This window comes from Taudactylus pleione, unplaced genomic scaffold, assembly GCF_031769625.1.
Source record: "Taudactylus pleione unplaced genomic scaffold, aTauple2 ptg000007l, whole genome shotgun sequence".
Lineage (NCBI taxonomy): Eukaryota > Metazoa > Chordata > Amphibia > Anura > Myobatrachidae > Taudactylus > Taudactylus pleione.
Window position 1 is genome coordinate 22,353,895 of NW_028284410.1, and position 23,448 is coordinate 22,377,342.

General features: G+C 44.4%; 1 pseudogene; it reads left to right on the forward strand.

The window, feature by feature from the left end:
* LOC148542967 (TOG array regulator of axonemal microtubules protein 1-like) overlaps window positions 1–22,611 on the forward strand; it is a 33,650-nt pseudogene extending 11,039 nt beyond the window's left edge.
* The last annotated feature ends 837 nt before the right edge of the window (window positions 22,612–23,448 follow it).

Here is a 23,448-nt window from a genome sequence, read left to right on the forward strand (position 1 = left end):
CGTATATTATACCGCTATCATTGTGTCTTAAGTCATATAAAAGGAGCTATTTCATAGTTATCGTTAAACCCCATGGGAAATAAAGTGTTTAATTCGAAGATCCAGAACATTTCACGTTGAGCAAGTTTCTTGCCCAACGTGAAATGTTCTGGATCTTCGAATTAAACACTTTATTTCCCATGGGGTTTAACGATATATGTAATTTTTATGAATATAAACCTATTATTTAGTTGGTATCCATAGACTATTGTCTTTTTGTATAGTTCACTTTCTGCATTGACAATCAGGGAATGGAGTCTCTGATTAAATAGCTCATCATATTTGTGTCTGCCTTAATTTTCTCCTCTTTTTCAGGATACGTGTTAATGGTCAATAAAGACGTTTAGCATCCCAGAATAAGAATGCTAATTCCTCCCAGTTCTTTATTGAATGGCACTGGTCATAGCATCTAGGAACTACAAAGATGGCTGCCACAGGTTATGAAAGAACTACCAAGATGGCCGCCGTCCCTATCCGAAGTATTATAACGATCCATAAATATTGGAAGAACAGTGATGGAATACAAACAGTCAAGGAAAAACATTGAACATCTTATGTTAAGAATGGCAAACCTCTGTTTTCCGATTGACCCCAATTAGTGTTTGACATAGCACTCAAAACCATAAAGACGACTGCTACAAGTGGTAAAAGAACTACAAAAATGGCCGCCGACTTCATGTAAAAGAACTACAAAAATGGCCGCCGCTTTAATGTAAAAAAACTACAAAAATGGCTGCCGCCTTCATCTAAAACGACCTCATGGTCTACTAATACAATTACAAGCGAGCGACACATCCTCCGGTGGGGACCTGGAGATGGAAAAATAACATCTTAATAGCTATTTAGTGGTGATGTAATATGGGGACTGGTAGTCACTTAACCAATACTACATGGAACAGGAAGTGACGCGGTGCGCTCATCCTGTGTTCTCCCTGCGTTCCACCTAGACTGGCATTATGTTAAACCAATACCAGCCCGCGGACCACATGACCGGAAATGACGGGGTGCGCCTCACATGCGTTCCACTTGGACAGAACTATAATCATGAAGCAGAAAAACATTGACTCACATAATTTATTTGCTTTCTATGTTTTATATTGTTTATAATGAGTGCCATAATACAAATTTTATTGTTAAAATCTGGACATTATATGGCTTTTTGACCTGAAATAGGTAACAGGAAATGATGTCACGAAATGAGGACATGTGCTTCCTGTACTTAAGGTATATAAACCCTGCTCTGTCTCTATGCATACACTTCCCCTTGATGAAGTCCAGAGGATGAAACGCGTTGACACCCTGACCTTGCACTTTATGAACTCTTCCCAAAATACTGCTGGAAAAGATAAGCTATAAATCCGATTTATTTTAGAAAATATATATTTATTTTTCACTAAAAATCGCTATTTAATATCTTTTAGTACTAGCTTTTTATCCATTATTTCTGTGTATTTATGTCATTGTGTGTTGTCTATGAATTGTTTTATTTAATTAAAAAATTTTATGCACATTATTTATGCAGTTTTAAATATATTTATTCATATATATTACACGGTTGTAGTTATTGCACAAAGTCACTTGTATGTCACGGTCCTGGATAAGGACAAGGATATAAACACAAAAAATTGTTTTTGCACAGGTTGCGAGATTTGCACAGGTTTAATTGGTTCACTGTATATGCACTAGGAGGCGCTTGTGGTCAGCTATATTGTCATATTGTTTCCTGTACCAAGGTGGCCTAGCCATGGCCACCATTTTTTGTTGACCAAGCAGACACCTTATACTTATCAAGGGAGTGCTACATATACAAATAGTATATGTATATATATATATATATATATATATGTATGTATAATATTTCTATTATATTTCTATTAGATTTACCAATATAAAAAAACAAAAAACACACACTTGTGAAAGGTATTTCACGTTAAACAGAGTGGACAAATTTGGCGCTGTTTTCTTCTATTGATTTATATATATATATATATATATATATATACACAGAATTCAATTGCGGCCACACTCAGGTATAGAATAATCAGCACAGGAGCAGGTTAGCCTTCTCCTGTGCTGATTATTATATACCTGAGTGCCGCCGCAATTGAATTCTGTATGTTTGGTCTCCTGAATAGGGGCACCTACGGAGGGAACCAAGGCTGTTATTGTGGTAATGGGAGTGCCGCCCTTTTGGAATTCACATATATATCTATATATATATATATATATATATATATGCTTTATATGTTAATGTGCGCCTTTTCTGATATGAGTGGTAATCCCTATATTATATTATTACATATTACTGTGTCTTCTGTTGTCCTATTGGGCTTCTCCTCACTTCATCATCTCTGTTATACTGTATATGTTATTATAATATTGATTGGCTCCCAGAATGTTGTATATTCCGCCATTGGTTCCCAGAATGCTGTATGTTCCGCCAGCCTTTTGTATATATTCAGAAGCAACAGGGACTTTGGTACCCAAACATTCGCCCAAAGATCTATGTCATAATTGTTGATATGTGTATACTATTTTTTGTGCTGTACACGGTTATTAAATAACCTCCCCTGTCTACTTTTTCCGCACATCCCTGATCAAAACACACCAAATTTCCAGCACTATATACTACTGCACCTATGTGTAATGCCCACATGAACCCTTGGGTTCATATATGTATCTGTAAATCTACGCTGATACTAGCCAGTGCCTCCCCAGCCATTTACCTCACTGCACGTCACTGCCAACAATAGTGTGGTTTTCTTACAATCTGTGTTTATTTACTTTTCAACTTTTTTTATGTATTTATTTTTCATTTATATGTAAAATACATGTGTGTTTGTCAATTCCCTGTATATATTACATCTGCAGAGATATATAACCCAGTACGACAATCAGGACAGACAGAAATGAAGTGGTCCAAACCTGAGCCTCCAAAGGCTAAGCTCAGCTTTCCAGGCACTCAGACCTGTGACCAGGTGAGTCGTGATGATTTCATGTTTTCCTCAGCCTCTACTGGATTTTGTGCTATTGTCAATTCATTTAGAAAATTTTATATTTGTAGTTATCTCTATTATATCCGCCATGGGATAAAAACCATTTGTTTAACTTTTATTTAACAACTTTCCCCATTCTCCCCAAAATGTGGGAGAAGTGCCTGCTTTCCCGGGAGATACCTGAGATATCGGGAGCCTCCCGCAGGTACCGGGAGGGTAACCAAGTATGCATTGATATGTTTATGGGGTGCTGACCACAAAACTTATTTACAAGTCAGACTGTTCAACAGCAAAAAGTTCATATACAACATTTGTGAGCCATGTTTTTACTATATTTTACTTTTTTTGTTGCATCAAAAACATATAAAAAAAATGCCCAACTGTTATTCCACGGGTCAGAATTCTGGTAACATTAGAAAATCACTAAATATATATCTGTTAGTTAGAAAGTAAAATCTATCTATCTATCTATCTATCTATCTATCTATCTATCTCTCTCTCTCTCTATCTATCTATCTATCTATCTATCTATATATCTATGTCTGTCTGTCTGTCTATCTACCTACCTGTCTGTCTGTAATCAAACGCTAATAAGAATTTAAGTTCTGTAGTATAAAATAGTCAAACATTGCACATGACACTTTACAATGTATGTAAATGACTTACAGTAGTAATTATGAAATGACAATACATTTAGTTGAAATTTATGAGTTTGCCAGGTTTTAGGGGTTTAGTGTCCTGGTCGGACCTCCCTTGTAAACCTGGGTGATGCTTGGTGTACGATGGGCAGAACTTTTACCCAGGAGTCTGTTCTGAGTCTTCCACTGGATGGATTTGGATGGAAACTTCATAGAGTGGTAACATTGGATCCCATAAGGGGATGTAGTCAGCATCCCGGCATGCGGGATGCCGACCGTAAAAATACTGGCGCCGCAATCCCAACAATGTCGGGATCCCGGCTCCAGAATCTCGACCGCCGGCATCCTGAAGGTAAATATCATGGGTTAGGGGGAGGGTTAGGTTTAAGGTTATTCATTAGGGGGGAGGGTTAGGGTTAGGCACTAAGGAGGGAGGGTTAAGTTTAGGGTGCGAGGATGGGGAGTTTAGGTTTAGACACTAGGGGGGAGGTTAGGTTCAGGCACCGGGAGGGAGAGTTAGGGGTAGGGGTAAGTTTGTGGAAGGATACTTACCTAAAGTATCGTGACTCTTACTGTCGGGATGCTGCTGTTAGTATTTTGGCAGCCAGGATCCCATACCAACCCCCACAGAAGACATACAAGGTGGTTGAATTCCCAGTCAGACCTCCTGTTGGTGTACGCTGGGCAGAACTTTGACCCGGGGAGGCTGGGTGGAACTTTGACCCACGGAGTCTGTTCTGGGCATTCCAGTAGATGGATTTGGACAATATCACATAATATAACTTAATAACTTGAAGATTTAAACCTGGGTGATGCTGGATACTACAGCTAGTATATATAGTTCAGCTAGTTTCTGATATGAGTGTGTATATTATTACATATTATCTTCTGCTGTCCTATTGAGCTGCTCTTCACTTCATCATCTCTGTTATAATACTGTATGTGTTGTTATTATTATATTGTATGTTCCTTATTATGCTGGGTCCTGTATGTTACTGATTGCAGCTGCCCGCAATTCCTAATGTTCCCCGTAAAAGTACTGGAAGAATCCCAGATGTTGAGGACATGAATCCTGCCTATTATAACATCCAACTGGAGACTTTGCCTACATTGTCTGGTAAATAGTTTTTTTTCTTCCGTTTCCGGGCACCATTTATATAGCCCAGTGCTGCCTGGGTAGTGGGTCTCATGTGTGTGCTCACAGATCAAATAATGTTTAATAAGATAAACACATACAAAAGAGTTTATGGAGGCTGTCAGAGAATGTTGGTCTGCAGAGGTGTGGAAGGCAGCATCTGCCAGTTGCACAGCCCTGATCTGCCCTAAGCTTATGTAGATCCCAGAATGTTGTATATTCCACCAGCCTTTTATATGTACTCAGAAGCTGCAGGGACTTTGGTACCCAAACATTCGCCCAAAGATCTAGGTCATAATTGTTGAAATGTGTACGCTATTTTGTGCTGTACACGGTTATTAAATAGTAGACTCCAGCGGTTTGATAGGCAGTCCAGCCAGACAGAGTTAACCAGGAGCTTGTAATTATTGTAGTGCACAGTTTCAGTACAGCCGTACTCACAGTTATGTATACAGGCAGCAGTGATGGAGCAGAGCACAGGATTTAGCAGGGTCCCCCACAGAGCTAAGCAGTAAATGACTGTGATCTACTGTAGTGCTCAAACGCAGTGAGTTAAGATGGAGTTGCGCATGCGTAGACTAAAGAATGGTGGCCATCTTGGTAAAGGATCAGATGCTTCATGGAGTGGAGCATCATGGCGGAGGAGCAGTAGCACACTCCATATACCAACAATAGTGGGGTTTCCTTACAATCTATGTTTATTTACTTTTACTTTTTCCACTTTTTTATGTATTTATTTTTCATTTATTATATATTTAACACATGAGCTTTTGTCAATTCCCTGTATGTATTACATCTGCAGAGATATATAACCCAGTACGACTAAGACCATCAGGACAGACAGAAATTAAGTGGTCCAAACCTGCACCTCCAAAGGCTAAGATGACCAAAGACCGTAAGTTTTTTAAACATTTTCAACTTCTGCCCTTTGAAAACAAAACAAAAAAAAAATCTTATATTTTGTGTTGAGATTTATTCCAGGGGTAATTCACTACACTCCGCTCCCCCCCCCCCCATTCATTTATTACCTAATTGCTGTACTAGCCAGTAAGATATTTGTTTTTATTGTCTACACCAGAGTTTCCCAATCTCCGCCATTACAGTCTTGCTTGAGCACAGATGAGTCAATTTGATTTAACCATCTGGACTCAAGCAGGGATATCCCTAAAGCCAGGACTGTAATGGTAGAGTTTGGGAAACTCTGGTCTACTCTGAATTAAATGGCCTAGCAAAATGTCAGTGAGCCTCACCATAACAGAGCTATGGGCACCAAATATTATTTTCCCCAAGCATATCCTCCCGCGGAATGCCCAATGCTGGTTTTATTGTTTTATGAACATTTAAAGATCTATGATGTACAGTGTTACCACTTGCACATAGTGTGGAGTACATATTCTATAATAATAATTAGGGGTGAGCGGGTTCGGATTTCTGAAATCCGAACCCCCCCGAGCCCCCCCGATCCGAGTCCGATCCGAATCAGGCTCGACTTTTCCCGCCTGACTCGGATCTGAAATCGAGGCAAAACGTCATCATCCCGCCTTCCGAGTCTCGCGGGTTTTGGATCCTATATAAGGTACCCACGTCGGCGCCATTTTCTCACTCGGCTGTGGACAGTGAAGAGGGAGGGTGGGAGTTAGGGCTGTGTAGTGTAGTGCTGCTGTTGTCCACTACTTCAAAGTCCATAGGGGCTGGCTGTGTTGTGCTGTGCTGCTGTTGTTAATAGGGGCTGTGTCCACTACTTCAAAGTCCATAGGGGCTGGCTGGACTGTGTTGTGCAGTCAGTTCTCCATAGGGGCTGTGTCCACTCCAAAGTCCTGTGCAGTGTCCCAGTCCTAAAGGAGTGCTGCAGTGTTGTCCAGGGGGTGCTCTGTCCATCAGGGGTGCTCCCCCCAAGTGCTAAAAAAATAATATATTTTCTGTGTTTGTGAATTGTGTGCGCAGTAGCCGCACGTGCATCAACAAAGTAGTGCCAAGCGTGCGCCTGTGTCATAAGTAAAGGGCCGGCTGGCTTGACCGTTAAGGGTGCTGTAACCCCCGAAAGTACACTCCAGTCCAAACCAAAAAAAAAATTATTTTCTGTGTTTGTGAATTGTGTGCGCAGTAGCCGCACGTGCATCAACAAAGTAGTGCCAAGCGTGCGCCTGTGTCATAAGTAAAGGGCCGGCTGGCTTGACCGTTAAGGGTGCTGTAACCCCCGAAAGTACACTCCAGTCCAAACCAAAAAAAAAATTATTTTCTGTGTTTGTGAATTGTGTGCGCAGTAGCCGCACGTGCATCAACAAAGTAGTGCCAAGCGTGCGCCTGTGTCATAAGTAAAGGGCCGGCTGGCTTGACCGTTAAGGGTGCTGTAACCCCCGAAAGTACACTCCAGTCCAAACCAAAAAAAAAATTATTTTCTGTGTTTGTGAATTGTGTGCGCAGTAGCCGCACGTGCATCAACAAAGTAGTGCCAAGCGTGCGCCTGTGTCATAAGTAAAGGGCCGGCTGGCTTGACCGTTAAGGGTGCTGTAACCCCCGAAAGTACACTCCAGTCCAAACCAAAAAAAAAATTATTTTCTGTGTTTGTGAATTGTGTGCGCAGTAGCCGCACGTGCATCAACAAAGTAGTGCCAAGTGTGCGCCTGTGTCATAAGTAAAGGGCCGGCTGGCTTGACCGTTAAGGGTGCTGTAACCCCCGAAAGTACACTCCAGTCCAAATCAAAAAAAAAATTATTTTCTGTGTTTGTGAATTGTGTGCGCAGTAGCCGCACGTGCATCAACAAAGTAGTGCCAAGCGTGCGCCTGTGTCATAAGTAAAGGGCCGGCTGGCTTGACCGTTAAGGGTGCTGTAACCCCCGAAAGTACACTCCAGTCCAAACCAAAAAAAAAATTATTTTCTGTGTTTGTGAATTGTGTGCGCAGTAGCCGCACGTGCATCAACAAAGTAGTGCCAAGCGTGCGCCTGTGTCATAAGTAAAGGGCCGGCTGGCTTGACCGTTAAGGGTGCTGTAACCCCCGAAAGTACACTCCAGTCCAAACCAAAAAAAAAAATATTTTCTGTGTTTGTGAATTGTGTGCGCAGTAGCCGCACGTGCATCAACAAAGTAGTGCCAAGCGTGCGCCTGTGTCATAAGTAAAGGGCCGGCTGGCTTGACCGTTAAGGGTGCTGTAACCCCCGAAAGTACACTCCAGTCCAAACCAAAAAAAAAATTATTTTCTGTGTTTGTGAATTGTGTGCGCAGTAGCCGCACGTGCATCAACAAAGTAGTGCCAAGCGTGCGCCTGTGTCATAAGTAAAGGGCCGGCTGGCTTGACCGTTAAGGGTGCTGTAACCCCCGAAAGTACACTCCAATCCAAACCAAAAAAAAAATTATTTTCTGTGTTTGTGAATTGTGTGCGCAGTAGCCGCACGTGCATCAACAAAGTAGTGCCAAGCGTGCGCCTGTGTCATAAGTAAAGGGCCGGCTGGCTTGACCGTTAAGGGTGCTGTAACCCCCGAAAGTACACTCCAGTCCAAACCAAAAAAAAAATTATTTTCTGTGTTTGTGAATTGTGTGCGCAGTAGCCGCACGTGCATCAACAAAGTAGTGCCAAGCGTGCGCCTGTGTCATAAGTAAAGGGCCGGCTGGCTTGACCGTTAAGGGTGCTGTAACCCCCGAAAGTACACTCCAGTCCAAACCAAAAAAAAAATTATTTTCTGTGTTTGTGAATTGTGTGCGCAGTAGCCGCACGTGCATCAACAAAGTAGTGCCAAGCGTGCGCCTGTGTCATAAGTAAAGGGCCGGCTGGCTTGACCATTAAGGGTGCTGTAACCCCCGAAAGTACACTCCAGTCCAAACCAAAAAAAAAATTATTTTCTGTGTTTGTGAATTGTGTGCGCAGTAGCCGCACGTGCATCAACAAAGTAGTGCCAAGCGTGCGCCTGTGTCATAAGTAAAGGGCCGGCTGGCTTGACCGTTAAGGGTGCTGTAACCCCCGAAAGTACACTCCAGTCCAAACCAAAAAAAAAATAATTTTCTGTGTTTGTGAATTGTGTGCGCAGTAGCCGCACGTGCATCAACAAAGTAGTGCCAAGCGTGCGCCTGTGTCATAAGTAAAGGGCCGGCTGGCTTGACCGTTAAGGGTGCTGTAACCCCCGAAAGTACACTCCAGTCCAAACCAAAAAAAAAATTATTTTCTGTGTTTGTGAATTGTGTGCGCAGTAGCCGCACGTGCATCAACAAAGTAGTGCCAAGCGTGCGCCTGTGTCATAAGTAAAGGGCCGGCTGGCTTGACCGTTAAGGGTGCTGTAACCCCCGAAAGTACACTCCAGTCCAAACCAAAAAAAAAATTATTTTCTGTGTTTGTGAATTGTGTGCGCAGTAGCCGCACGTGCATCAACAAAGTAGTGCCAAGCGTGCGCCTGTGTCATAAGTAAAGGGCCGGCTGGCTTGACCGTTAAGGGTGCTGTAACCCCCGAAAGTACACTCCAGTCCAAACCCAAAAAAAAATTATTTTCTGTGTTTGTGAATTGTGTGCACTGTGGCTGCACGTGCATCAACAAAGGAGCAGCGCCAAGCGTGCGCCTGTGTCCCATAAGTAAAGAGCCGGCTGGCTCATTTCTTAAAGGGTGGTGTAACCCACAAAGTGCACTACTCTCCAGCAAAAATAAAATAATATTTTCTGTGTTTGTGTGCGCTTTAGCCGCACGTATATATATCAATATAACATAAATGGAGGACCAAACTTTCTCCGATAAAAATAAAATAGGGAAAGATCAAGAACCACTTCCTCCTAGTGCTGTTGCTGCTGCTGGGAGTTGTTCATCATCCCAGAGAGGAAGTAGGAACATCACTACTTTTACTAAACAATTGACCCTCTAACAGTCCCTAGCGATGAGGATGAAGTACGACAGCAGTCATCCTGAAGCAAAACGTATAACTGAGGCCTTGACTGCTATGTTGGTGTTAGACGTGCGTCCGGTATCCGACATTAGTGCAGTGGGATTTAGACAATTGATGGAGGTAGTGTGTCCTCGGTTCCAAATCCCGTCTAGATTCCACCTGCATCCTCAAAGCAGCAGCGACAAGCGTGCGTCTGTCTGTTAAAGGGTGGTGACACCCTCAAAGTGTGCTACACAAACAATTAAAATATTGTTCTTTTTTTTTGGTCTTTGTGAAATGTGTGGGCTGTAGCCGCACCTGCATCCTTAAAGCAGCAGCGACAAGCGTGCATCTGTCTGTTAAAGGGTGGTGACACCCTCAAAGTGTGCTACACAAACAATTAAAATATTGTTCTTTTTTTTTCTGTCTTTGTGAATTGTGTGGGCTGTAGCCGCACCTGCATCCTTAAAGCAGCAGCGACAAGCGTGCGTCTGTCTGTTAAAGGGTGGTGACACCCTCAAAGTGTGCTACACAAACAATTAAAATATTGTTCTTTTTTTTTTGGTCTTTGTGAAATGTGTGGGCTGTAGCCGCACCTGCATCCTTAAAGCAGCAGCGACAAGCATGCGTCTGTCTGTTAAAGGGTGGTGACACCCTCAAAGTGTGCTACACAAACAATTAAAATATTGTTCTTTTTTTTTTGGTCTTTGTGAAATGTGTGGGCTGTAGCCGCACCTGCATCCTTAAAGCAGCAGCGACAAGCGTGCGTCTGTCTGTTAAAGGGTGGTGACACCCTCAAAGTGTTCTACACAAACAATTAAAATATTGTTCTTTTTTTTTCGGTCTTTGTGAAATGTGTGGGCTGTAGCCGCACCTGCATCCTTAAAGCAGCAGCGACAAGCGTGCGTCTGTCTGTTAAAGGGTGGTGACACCCTCAAAGTGTTCTACACAAACAATTAAAATATTGTTCTTTTTTTTTCGGTCTTTGTGAAATGTGTGGGCTGTAGCCGCACCTGCATCCTTAAAGCAGCAGCGACAAGCGTGCGTCTGTCTGTTAAAGGGTGGTGTAACTCTCAAAGTGCTCCAAAAAATAAAAAACTATTTTTTTAATGTGTTTGTGACTTGTGTGCGATGTAGCCGCACCTGCATCCTTAAAGCAGCAGCGACAAGCGTGCGTCTGTCTGTTAAAGGGTGGTGACACCCTCAAAGTGTGCTACACAAACAATAAAAATATTCTTCTTTTTTCTGTCTATGTGAATTGTGTGGGGTGTAGCCGCACCTGCATCCTTAAAGCAGCAGCGACAAGCGTGCGTCTGTCTGTTAAAGGGTGGTGACACCCTCAAAGTGTTCTACACAAACAATTAAAATATTGTTCTTTTTTTTTCGGTCTTTGTGAATTGTGTGGGCTGTAGCCGCACCTGCATCCTTAAAGCAGCAGCAACAAGCGTGCGTCTGTCTGTTAAAGGGTGGTGTAACTCTCAAAGTGTTCCAAAAAATAAAAAACTATTTTTTTAATGTGTTTGTGACTTGTGTGCGATGTAGCCACACTTGCATCCTCAAAGCAGTAGCGACAAGCATGCGTCTGTCTGTTAAAGGGTGGTGACACCCTCAAAGTGTGCTACACAAACAATTAAAATATTGTTCTTTTTTTTTCTGTCTATGTGAATTGTGTGGGCTGTAGCCGCACCTGCATCCTTAAAGCAGCAGCGACAAGCGTGCGTCTGTCTGTTAAACGGTGGTGACACCTCAAAGTGTTCTACACAAACAATTAAAATATTGTTCTTTTTTTTTTGGTCTTTGTGAAATGTGTGGGCTGTAGCCGCACCTGCATCCTTAAAGCAGCAGCGACAAGCGTGCGTCTGTCTGTTAAAGGGTGGTGACACCTCAAAGTGTTCTACACAAACAATTAAAATATTCTTCTTTTTTCTGTCTTTGTGAATTGTGTGGGCTGTAGCCGCACTTGCATCCTCAAAGCAGCAGCGACAAGCGTGCGTCTGTCTGTTAAAGGGTGGTGTAACCCTCAAAGTGTGCTCCACAAACAATAAAAATATTCTTTTTTTTTTCTGTCTTTGTGAATTGTGTGGGCTGTAGCCGCACTTGAATCCTCAAAGCAGCAGCGACAAGCGTGCGTCTGTCTGTTAAAGGATTACATCGGTGACAGCATCCAAGTAGGCATGTCAGACAGTCCGTACCTGTACTGGCAGGAAAAAGAAGCAATTTGGAGGTCCCTGTACAAACTGGCTCTATTTTACCTGAGTTGCCCCCCCTCCAGTGTGTACTCCGAAAGAGTGTTTAGTGCAGCCGGGAACCTTGTCAGCGAAAGGCGTAGGAGGTTGCTTCCACAAAATGTGGAGAAGATGATGTTCATAAAATGAATTATCAACTCTTCCAGGGAGACCAGCCTCCAGAACGTACAGAGGGACCTGTGGTTCCAGCAGGGACGAATTAATACTCTGTGAGGATGAGGATGTACACACTGAAGAGGGTGAGGAATCGGTGGATGAGGAGGATGAGGATGACATCTTGCCTCCGTAGAGCCAGTTTGTGCAGGGACAGATAAATTGCCAGCTTGTTTTGTGGGGGCCCAAACGAACCAATCATTTCAGCCACAGTTGTGTGGCAGACCCTGGCGCTGAAATGATTGGTTTGTTAAAGTGTGCATGTCCTGTTTATACAACATAAGGGTGGGTGGGAGGGCCCAAGGACAATTCCATCTTGCACCTCTTTTTTTTCTTTGCATTATGTACAGTTTGGGGCCTAGTTTTTCAATGCCATCCTGTCTGCCACTGCAGTTTCACGCCTAGATGGGTCACGTGTTTGTGCCGCCCACTTGTGTCGCTTAGCATAGTCATCCAGCTACCTCGGTGCAACCTTTTGGACATAAAAACACTATTGTGAGGTGTGAGGTATTCAGAATAGACTGGAAATGAGTGGAAATTAAGGTTATTGAGGTTAATAATAGCATAGGAGCAGAAAAACCTACAAATTCTGTGATTTTAGCTGTTTTTATGCTTTTTTTCAAAAAAATACAGATCCAAAACACAAAACCCAGAACCCAAAACACGCAAGGGTGGTTTTGGCAAAACCAATCCAGATCCAAAACACGAAGAAAGATCCAGATCCAAAACCAAAACACAAAACACGAAAAGTGGCCGGTGCACACCCCTAATAATAATAATACGGTCAGTGGGCAAATGGTTTTAGTTGAGTATATGCATATTTTGTCTTACCCCAACCCTCTTACATGTGACATCATCATGACCTCATGAAGAGATGGTTGGGTCGGGAGCAGGTAGCTGGTCACATCTTAAGGCTGTGCTGCCAAGTTCCTTGCCAGACTACAAAGTGCCACTGGGCAGTACTAGTGCCCCATTGCCCCTGTACTCCCTGGGTGGCATAACTGGTTGCTCTGTATGGCCCTTTTGCTGTGAGACTACATATTAGATACTAGATATTAGACCACCACCCCTAAATAGGGTTTGAAGTCTAAAGACTCCTCAGGTAAAAACTGCAGAACAGGAACAGTGAATTTGCAATAATTATATTCTGACTTCTTTTGTGAGAACATCCAGGCACAGTATAACAATATGAGTCCCCGTGTAATTCTAACCAATAGGGAGGTTCACATGGCTGGGGGAGAGAAGAGCAGGCCCCCTTCCCCAGTGATGTGGGTGGGACGGGGGCCATGATGACACACCCTCCCTGCTGTGATTGTTGTATATAATAATATTTATCACACATCTAAGTACAGCAACTTTACCTACTTACATGCCTGCAAACATGATGTCAGTGAGTAACTGAAAGCTTTGTGAGCTGACATCTCCTGCAATTGAAACTCGTATTACATGGTTTTCTAATAAGATAACTGTACATGTACATGTAACTGCTGCATGTGAGCACTGGCCCTGCATTGTCTGACCTGTTTTATGTTCTTAGCACCAAAAAGCTCCAACAAAGTCCAATTGTCTACTCATCATTGCACAGAGGTCACTCGCCCATCTGTGTCCAGAGAGCTGCCCAGACCGGACCCATCACTCAATGATGCATTTAATCTGCTTTCCAGCAACGACTGGTAAGTGAGGAACAGGGGAAGAGTCAGTGTTGCTGCTTGTTGCTTTCTTTATTTTAGGCTATACTATTACTTAGTGTCATTCCAATTCTGTGATGATAAATTATGCTGGGTACACACTTAGCGATGTGTACCCAGCACCGATGTTGGCAGTGACGGAGCGACAGCAGGAGCTTTGCTGCACTCGGCAGCATGGCCCCCGCTGACAATGCAGGACTGATGGGTGTAGTTGACGGCGCGTGGGAGTGTGCATCATCAGCGACATAGCCGGTACACACAGGGCCTGATTCAGAGCCGGATGCTCTGACAAGAGCGCTCGCTCTGAATCAGGGCCATCCTACCTATTATTGGAGCTGCCTCCTGGCCGCTCGTATAGCTGTGGGTGACCACCCACAGCTTATGCGAGTGGCCAAAAAGATGGTCGCGATGGTCAAGACCATCGCGACCATCAGACTTGCGACGAGACCCTGCAGTAGGGTCTCGCTGCCGCAAGCCCAGGAGTGCTTTTGGCTCTATCAGAGCCGAAAGCACTCCCACTGACATCACTAGTGATGTCAGTGGGGCCGGACCCAGGTAGGCGTTCCCATGGGAATGCCTCCATCTGGGCAGCAACGCCCCCGGCAGGCCCACCAAAGGGGGCATGCTGTCACTCACCATCGACAGCACGCCCCCTTTGGTGCGAGACCCATAGCGACGGCTTGGCCATCGCTATTCGGGTCTCATGCATGCGCACGATGGAGCTCCCTCCGTCGTGCGCATGCGCACTAGGGCAACATTGACCCGCTTGCGAGCGATCAGCGCTCGTGAGCAGGTGTGAATCAGGACCACAGGCCGATGTGCCCAATATGTCGTCCGATCCTCTGTGTGTACCCGGCTTTAGTGTCAGACAGCACAATATTTCTGTACAGACACCTCTACTGTGACTGTATTTCTGGGAACTCTGAACTATTTATACAATGTATAGAAAAATTTATCATAAATGAAATACAGGTAATTAAAAATAAATATAAAAAAGCAGAGTTGTAATTAAATAGTATACAAGAATCCTTTGCAATGAACAGTAATTAAATAAATACATACATGGGGGCCCATTTATTAATTAGTGAGTTTTAGTCCTGATAATTATCTCATATCACTGCTTATAATGGCAATAAGAAATTATCGCATTAGCAATCACTTTACTATCAGTTTCTGGGGCCGGCAGCGCTACTGCGCATTTGCGGTCTGCTGGTAAATTCAGCAATTAAGCACCCTATAGAAAACCTATGGAGGCTGCTTTTCTGATCTGAGACAGAGGACTCTGATGTCTGCTGCGTTCCCCTGTACATACATTCAGGGGATACTTAATATATGCTGGTATATCCACTAATATTATTTGATAAATAGGCCTCATAGTCATCTAGAACAGGGATTCTCATTTCCGGTCCCCTTAGGTAATATTCTGAGAATTTCTCCCAGTGGGAGCAGGCGAATGGATTAAAGGAGAATTCCCCCCCCCCCCCAAATAAAGAAAGTGAAACTAAGGAAGTGTTACTTTTTGTGCTCTCTTCAGACACAGCGATGCCTCTACAGTCCAACCAGGAGATCCTGTGTTTCTCAGTGGAACTGTTAGGGCATACTTGCCTACCCTCCCGATTCGGTTGGGAGCCTCCCGAAAACCGGGTGCCGCTCCCGGCCCCCCGGAAAAGTAGGCAAGCCTCCTGGCGGCCTTCAACTCCTCCAATGGCTGATGCCGCGATTCACTCTGAATCGCGTCATCATGACTTGCATTCTGATTCACAATGCTAGTAATCTCAACCATGCCCCCCGCTCCGTCTGCAAATGCCCATGCCCGCCTATGCTGGCCACGCCCCCCTGCTATGCCAACCTGGCTGCTCCTTCCCAAAGAGGGCAGCTAGAATGTCGGCAAGCTTATGTTAGGGTTGTTGGTAAGACCACTGCCCTATGAGTGGGAAGGAGTGCAGGTTTTTCATTTTCTAATTTTGTCATCTATTATATACAGTACACACTTGAATAGTTTTGCATTCTCCTCTCTGAAAGGCCCAAAGACGAGATGCAGCTGACCACTTTGGGGACGGGGCTTGTTGATTCACATAGTTTTAGCCCCGCCCCTTCCTAAAGACCTCAAATTATCTCCCCACCCACACTTGTAGGGTTCTGCGGGACTACCTGAAAAATTGTGAGTCTCCCACTCCTTCCAGGAGAGTAGTTAAGTATGATTATATCATACTTGCCGACAATCAGCTCCAGCCTTCCGGGAGGGAGCTGATTGTCGGCTAATAGAGGGGGGCGGGGCCGGCCATTGGGGGCGGAGCGGCCATATTGGGTCACACTGGGGGCGGAGCCGCACGATCGCGTCATCGTGACTCCGCCCCCTCTTCACAATGCCGTGATTTTAGGCATTGTGAAGCAGGGGGCGGGGCCATGATGACGCGATTCTGCGCGAATTGCGTCACCGGGCCCCCCGCTGCGGGGATTTCTGTTTTTTTCAGGGGGGAGGTGGGGAGGGTGTGAGTCATCCGGGAGGCTTGCCTGCCTTTCTGGGGGGCCGGGAGCGGCACCCGAAAATCGGGAGGCTCCCGGCCAAATTGGGAGGGTAGGCAAGCCTGGATTATATAATTCCACCCAAGACTGAGGTTTTCAGGTCCAGTTGTAATAATCCACTAATTCACATGCGCATGGTGAAGAAAATCCTTAAAACACGACCTGTTGGTGGAGTTATGTACTGTATGTGAGAAAGCTGTATGTAGATGGCTTTCCAACTGGATGCCAAAATTTAGCTCTTATTATTTTATTTTAATATTTGTTTACATTTAATAATAATTTGTCTGTCACTAAGCAATGAGCCCGATTCAGATTTGGGAGTAGAGTAATGGTATGTACACACGTAGCGTTCCCGCTAGGCTGTTTTAGCGGGGCGCGGCGCCCTGCCCTCCTCCTGGAGGGCAAAAAGCACCCTGCCCTCCAGGAGGAGGGCAAAAAGCGCCCTGCCCTCACAGCCTGCGGCTGCCATTCTCACCGGCGGGACGCAGTGCCCGCGGGTGGAGAAACATGCCGTGTCCCGGTCACCGCCGGAGAATAGTCGCCGGGCGCATGTGCCCGGCATCTATTCTCCCTTTCTGCAGCGCTTGGGGGCTGCCCGGCATGTCCGTAAGCGCCAGGCACGCCCCAAAGTATGATGAAAAGGGGACGCGTCTTATAGACATGCCTCCTTTTCATGACCACGCCCCCTTTTCGGGCGCGCAGAAGGCTGCCCTCTCTAGCTCGAGTTAGAATGAACACTACACACGGTATGATTAAAATTGACGATATGAATGGTAACGATATTGATCATATCGTCATGTTCATATCATGAATTTTTCGCCCACCAACAATCTGCGATGCATGGGCACGCATGGTCGATATCAACCACACATACTATAGGGACCCGCAATCGTTATAGTCGTTGGTGGGTACATGGTGTGCTGGATGATCGATATCAATCATCCAGCACACCCGGGAGATCGAACAACGATATCGTTATCGATCGTCCTATGTGTATGTACTATAAGATATAGCAAGTAGCTGTTTACCTGGACAAACCATGTAGCAATGCAAGGGGTGCAAATATATATTTTTTTTTGCGGGTAAATACTGGCTGCTTCTGCATGTAGACCACAATTTGCTGGACAGATTTATTTTTACACTGCTATATACATTTCAGTTTGGACAGACCCCTCCCAAATCTCAATCTCTTGGCACAATTTACATCTGGCCGACCTGCAGTGTAGCATGGTTTTGCCAAGATGCACAGTTACTTGCTATATCTTGCTCTGTTCCCATATCTGAATCAGGCCCAATAACACAAGGGCCGTATACTGTAGGTGCTCCGCAGGTGCCTTTGTCAGGGGCTGTAACTGTACTATGCTGCCTGGTGGTAACATGAGAAATACCATAACACTGCACAATGACCTGTGACCAGGACTTCTCAGGATCTGCTGTTTAATTGTTTTCAGGGAGAAAAAGATTAAGGGCATCAATCTGGTGAGGTCACTGTCCAAGTCCCATCCCACAGTTGTCCTGGAGAGACTTCACGCCATCAGCGTTGTGCTGACAAAAGAGGCAAATATATTTTACATATATATCTCTAGGGCTGACAGTTGTGTATGGTCCTTAGTGTTTGCTACAGTATTTGTAACACAAGTACATTACATCCTTCTGGGTCTCATTGTCCACCGCTCTCCTAGATCTACTCCATGAATAAAATTTAGCTTATAGTCAGACTGCTCATCAGTATCGTAACAGGCAAAACCACGATGCGTATTGTGATATATCCTGATACCATAAGAATTGTCATAAAGTTGCATGATAAACAGTATAAAAGGGTTTGGTATGGCATCCTGACAGTAAGAATACCGATGGTCAGTATGCCGGCAGTAGAATCCCAACTGTGAAAATGCCGGCAATTTTCAGTAAGTATTCTAAGGCTAAACCTAACCCCAATCCTAACCCACCCCTCCCACAGCCTAGCCTTAACAGCCACTCCCCCCGCAGCCTAAACCAAACCCTCCCCTTCGTAACCCTAATCCTGCCCTGTCGCAGCCTAACCCTCCCTTCCTGCTGTCTAACCCTAATACTTACCATTTGAAGTTGTCTGCATTTTGTCCCATCGGGATCCTGCAGCCGATAGTGAACGTCGGGATTGTGACTGTTGACACGCCGACTACATCCCGTTTAAAATAAGACAAAATAGAACCATTTTTGTTCTCCAGTTTAAATCCCCAGTTTACAAGGTCTGAGTGTGGGAGGGGAAGGTTACAAGCAGGGCTGCCAAGACATCAGCACACCCCTTTTTTATTAGGGGGCATAGCCATTACTGGGGGTGTGGCCATGCTCCAGTCGGAATAACATATATTGAACCTAATGTGACAAGGATGTTATTGTTCCTCCACCCAGCTAAGATACGCTGACCTCAGCCCCCTCTCTGCACTCATTTGTTATATGTTGGGTAGGTATGGATGCGTTTACGAATGGGTAGACAAGTTGCAGACACAAAGCAGCATTGATTATTTACTGTTGATTAAATAAATGCTTTGCCATTTTAAGTAATCCCGTATTGCTCAAAATCAGTAGCTACATAACCGGCTGTCCACTTTCCAATTGAAAGATCCGACATTGGAAATCAACCGGATTGCTGGATTTGTAGGGGGAGTGCATTATATATATATATATTAGGGATGTGCAGGCTCGGATAGGTTCGAGTTTGCACGTGGAGTTCGGATTTTTCCCTCCAAAAAAACGGAACTCAGAACGAGGCAAAACGTCATCTTACAAGGACGAACATCATCATTCCTGGTCTTTTGTCCAGGAATGATGATGTTCGTCCATGTAAGATGACGTTTTGCCTCGTTCTGAGTTCCGTTTTTTTGGAGGGAAAAATCCGAACTCCACGTGCAAACTCGAACCTATCCGAGCCTGCACATCCCTAATATATATATATATATATATACACACATACATATATACATAGGGTTGGGTATGGAATGCTGGTGCTCAGGATTCTGGCAGTCAGAATCCCAATGCCGGCACCCCGACGGTTAGAATACCGACACATGCAGGTAAGTATTTTAACCCTACCCCTAAACCTAACTATCCCCCCAGCAGCCTAAACCTAACTCTCCCCTCCCCCGCAGTCAAACCCTAACCCTCTCCCAAGTGCCTAACCCTCCCCCTAACCCCAATACTTACCATCGGGATGCTGACTGGAGTTGGATTCCGGTGCTGGCATTCTAATCGCACCACCATCCCAACAGCCGGGATATGAACTACATCTCTACATCTATAACATATGCATATTAAAGTCGGTATGTGCAAAATTCACAAATGCAATCCTTCTGATGTAGTGCAGCACCATCCAGATACCTTCCCCAGAGGGCAAACATAAAATAAGGGCGCACACTTGTGAATTATAGGGAAATAACACATTTTTACTTGTAATAAAAACACGTACAAAGTTAAAATGAATCAGCATATCGTCAAAAGAGGAATACAGGGTAAGCACTTATTCAGTTCATAACAGTCAGCATACTGCTAAAACTTGTATTCACAAGTGCCAGAATCCCTCAGTGACGTCGATGCAGGATGTAGTTACGTGACACAATCCTGATGGCAGAATGCCGGCTAGGGATTCATGACAGGCATTGAGATTCCTGACACCGGAACTCCGACCCGCACCATCCAGATCATCGCGGACAGGGCAACTCTTCAATTAGCCCGGGGATAAGGGGATTAGGTTTAGGGCACCCCGGGGGGATTTAGGGTTAGGCACTCCCCCCGGGGAAGGTTAGGGTTATGCTAGGGGAACGGGGGGTTAGGTTTAGGCACTAGGGGGGAAGGTTAGGGTTAGGCACCCCCCCTGGGAGGGTTAGGCTTAAGGAGCGGGGAGGGGGGTTTAGGTTTAGGCACTAATGGGGGGAGGTTAGGGTTAGGCACTACGGGGGAGGTTAGTGTTAGGCACCCCTAAGGGAGGGTTAGGGTTACTTACCTCTGCTGTCGGGATTCTGTCCTGCCGGGCAAGCCTTGACAGGGTTTGAACTAGGGATGTGCAGGCTTTGAACCAGCGGCTAAACAGCCGCCGGTATAACAATCCCATTCCGTTGATGCGGCATAAGTAATTGGCCACACCCAATGTGTTTCGTCACTCCTTTGGACTTCGTCAGGGGGTGTGTTACTGTTTGAGGGACTTCCTTATATACTGGTCCACATTTATTTGCATGGTAAATGACTAAATAATTTCACAATCGGTAATAAACCTCTTCATTAATTCACTTCATGGCACAATTGATTTTTTTATGTTTTATTTCAAACATCTTTTGTTATAGTCCATATTGCGCTAAACTTTATTCGTCACTGAGGGATTCTGATAATTGTGAATACTAATTTATGCAGGAAAACTGGGTGTTATGAACCGGATAAGTGCTTCTGGTTTATAAGCAGTTACCCTGTATTCCTGTCTTGGTGATATGCTGATTCATTTTAACTTTGATGTAGGTGTTTTTATAACAATAACAAGTAAAGATTTGTTTATTTCCATATAATTCACAAGCATGCCCCATAATTCTATGTTTATACAGTATATATAATCACTAGCTATGTACTGTACATGGTAGGAATCCTGTCTCCATAATGATAATAATGTATCCTAAGCTGTAATGTAAGAGAGAGGACGTGTGGGTGTATGTCAGAGCATCATATACTACATATAAGAACACATACTCACACTTACCCTTTGGGAGCCTGAGATGCAGCAGCACTGGAGGATGGTGATGGGTGCGGGGACAGGCCTCCTACATTGGGCTTGATTCATTACGGATCGCTATTGCGATCGTAGCTGTGATTAGGCACGCAGTCTCACTGTGGAAAACAGCTAATATGTGTCTCGGATTCCTGAAATCCGGGTGGGTCCGGTTCTCCGCTCATCTCTAGTTTCATCCCAATCAGTGCTTGAGTGTCCGAATGCATTATGTAAATTGTTAGTAGCAATTTTTCTTCTTGTGTTTTATATACATATACAGTATATATATATATATATATATATATATATATATTATATTCATTTCTCTATTACAGCAGCAGTGTTTGGTGTATTATATGAAAATATAAAATTCTCATTTGATATTTGGGGGCTTATGCAGAGCTGAATGTAAATGTGTTTGCGGAGCATATATTCCGTGTGTACGTTCTGTAGTAACACCTTCTATTTTATACATTGTAGGTGAAGAACCTGTGCTCCCAAGTGTCCCGGGCTGCCATTGGCTGTGTAGCTGACCTGCTCATACAGCTGGGGAAGGCCATGGATAGAGAGGTGGAGCATTGTGCACGTGTCCTGCTCTCCAGGGCGGGAGACTCCAACTTGTTTATATGGTAGGAGGTGGACCGTGCACTACAGGCCATGGTGGACAATGTAACATCTGTCAGGTCTCTCACAGCCCTCATAAATGGAGGACTTGGGTAATGTTACACGTTGTGATTATCACTTTATAGTCACTTTATAGTCTTATGTAGAATTACTAATTTCTTTTTCTATGTTTAGTACTTGGTCATTCGTCATGTTGGTGCTGATACCTGTTCATGTTCTATCTGTAGCCATTTGAACACTGCCATCCGGAGCTGTGCAGCCAAACACTTCTGTCATCTGGTGGAGAGACTGGGACAAAAGCGCATCTTATCCGGACCAAAGACCATCACGGAGAGAGCTGTACCTGCAGTAGCTAGGTGTGCTCAGGATGGCTCTCAGGACACCAGGTGAGTAGTCGGCTCTACTCCCGGAAAGAGAAATAACTGATATTATGCAGCCCATGCTCTGTGGTGATGTGATCAGTTCTACAAATCATTCTCACAAGGTTCAACAAGAGAGATTCCGCGCCCTCATATTTCACCTTGGAGGCTTTGGTTTCAGCTGTATGCTGTCCCGTGCTCTCTCCCCCGTATCTCTCTCACTCTTTCTCCCACTACATCTCCACTCGGTAACACAGGAACCCATGTTTTCAGGATCTTTGTTGTACTAATAGACCCATTCATTCTGGCATGCTCATTCATGTTACACGCTCATCCTGATGGGCTAATGTAGAGAACATTGAGCACAGCAAATGTAAAGGAAATCATCACAAATGATTTATTATCTGTAGGTGATGGTCCAGACCTGAGCCTTCATATGCTTACTGTATGTCAGGTTACATCCCTGGTCTCAGAATGGCTTATTGCATATTTACACATGTTTTTATGTTGCAAGTTCTATGGCAGAAAGATGTTGAACCACCTTAAATCCCACCCGGATTTTGAGAACTCTCTGCGAACCTATGTCCCCAGCAAAGATTTGCCATACATAAAGAATATAATAAAACATCTGTAGATTTTTTTCTATAACTTGTGGTTTCATGTGTTGTTGTCGTAATTAAGGGTTTGTTACAAGTGCATAGATGGAGTGAAGGACACACAGGACTTCTTGTTATACTTCTACATCAAGCACTTGGGTCGGATAAATGTATAATTATTATTATCATTATCCTTTATTTATATGGCTACACAATTGTTCCGCAGCGCCTTACAAAGTACATAAACAAATAATTAGACATGTGACTTACAGTACAATATAGGACGAGGACATTGATAATATACAGTGCTACATTAGTGACCATAACACCTAGATATGCAACAGAGCATAAGCAACCAAGTGTTAGGTGCCCTGGTGGGGGGTAAGAAGTGGATGAAAGTAAAGTAAGGAGAAGCACAAGAGGGTAGAGGGCCCTGTTCGTAAGAGCTTACATTCTAAAGGATTCATCCTCTCATCACCCACATCTCTGCACCAGTTACTGTTACTGTGCTCACATGTGCTGTCTATATTTAGCTAATGCTAGGATTACTTTTAGAAACTGCTTCAGGTAAGGAATGTACTATTGCTTTGTAGTGTGAGGTATAGGCTGTAATCCTAGTATAGGCTGCAGGGGCAAATAGGCCATAGACCCCACCGGGAGTTTTCCCAGTGGGCCGGTTGCCCCTATTAATCACATGCCTGGCATGGTCGCATTGTATGCAACCACACCAGGCTGTCTTTTATGTGATCTTGTTGCAAACAATGCAACCAGTCAGATACACGGAGTGGGGGGCTGCAGCAACAGCTTCCCTGCACCCTTCCCCAGTGTTTGGCATGCTGTTGAATACTGCTGATCAGTCAGCACAACAAGACCCC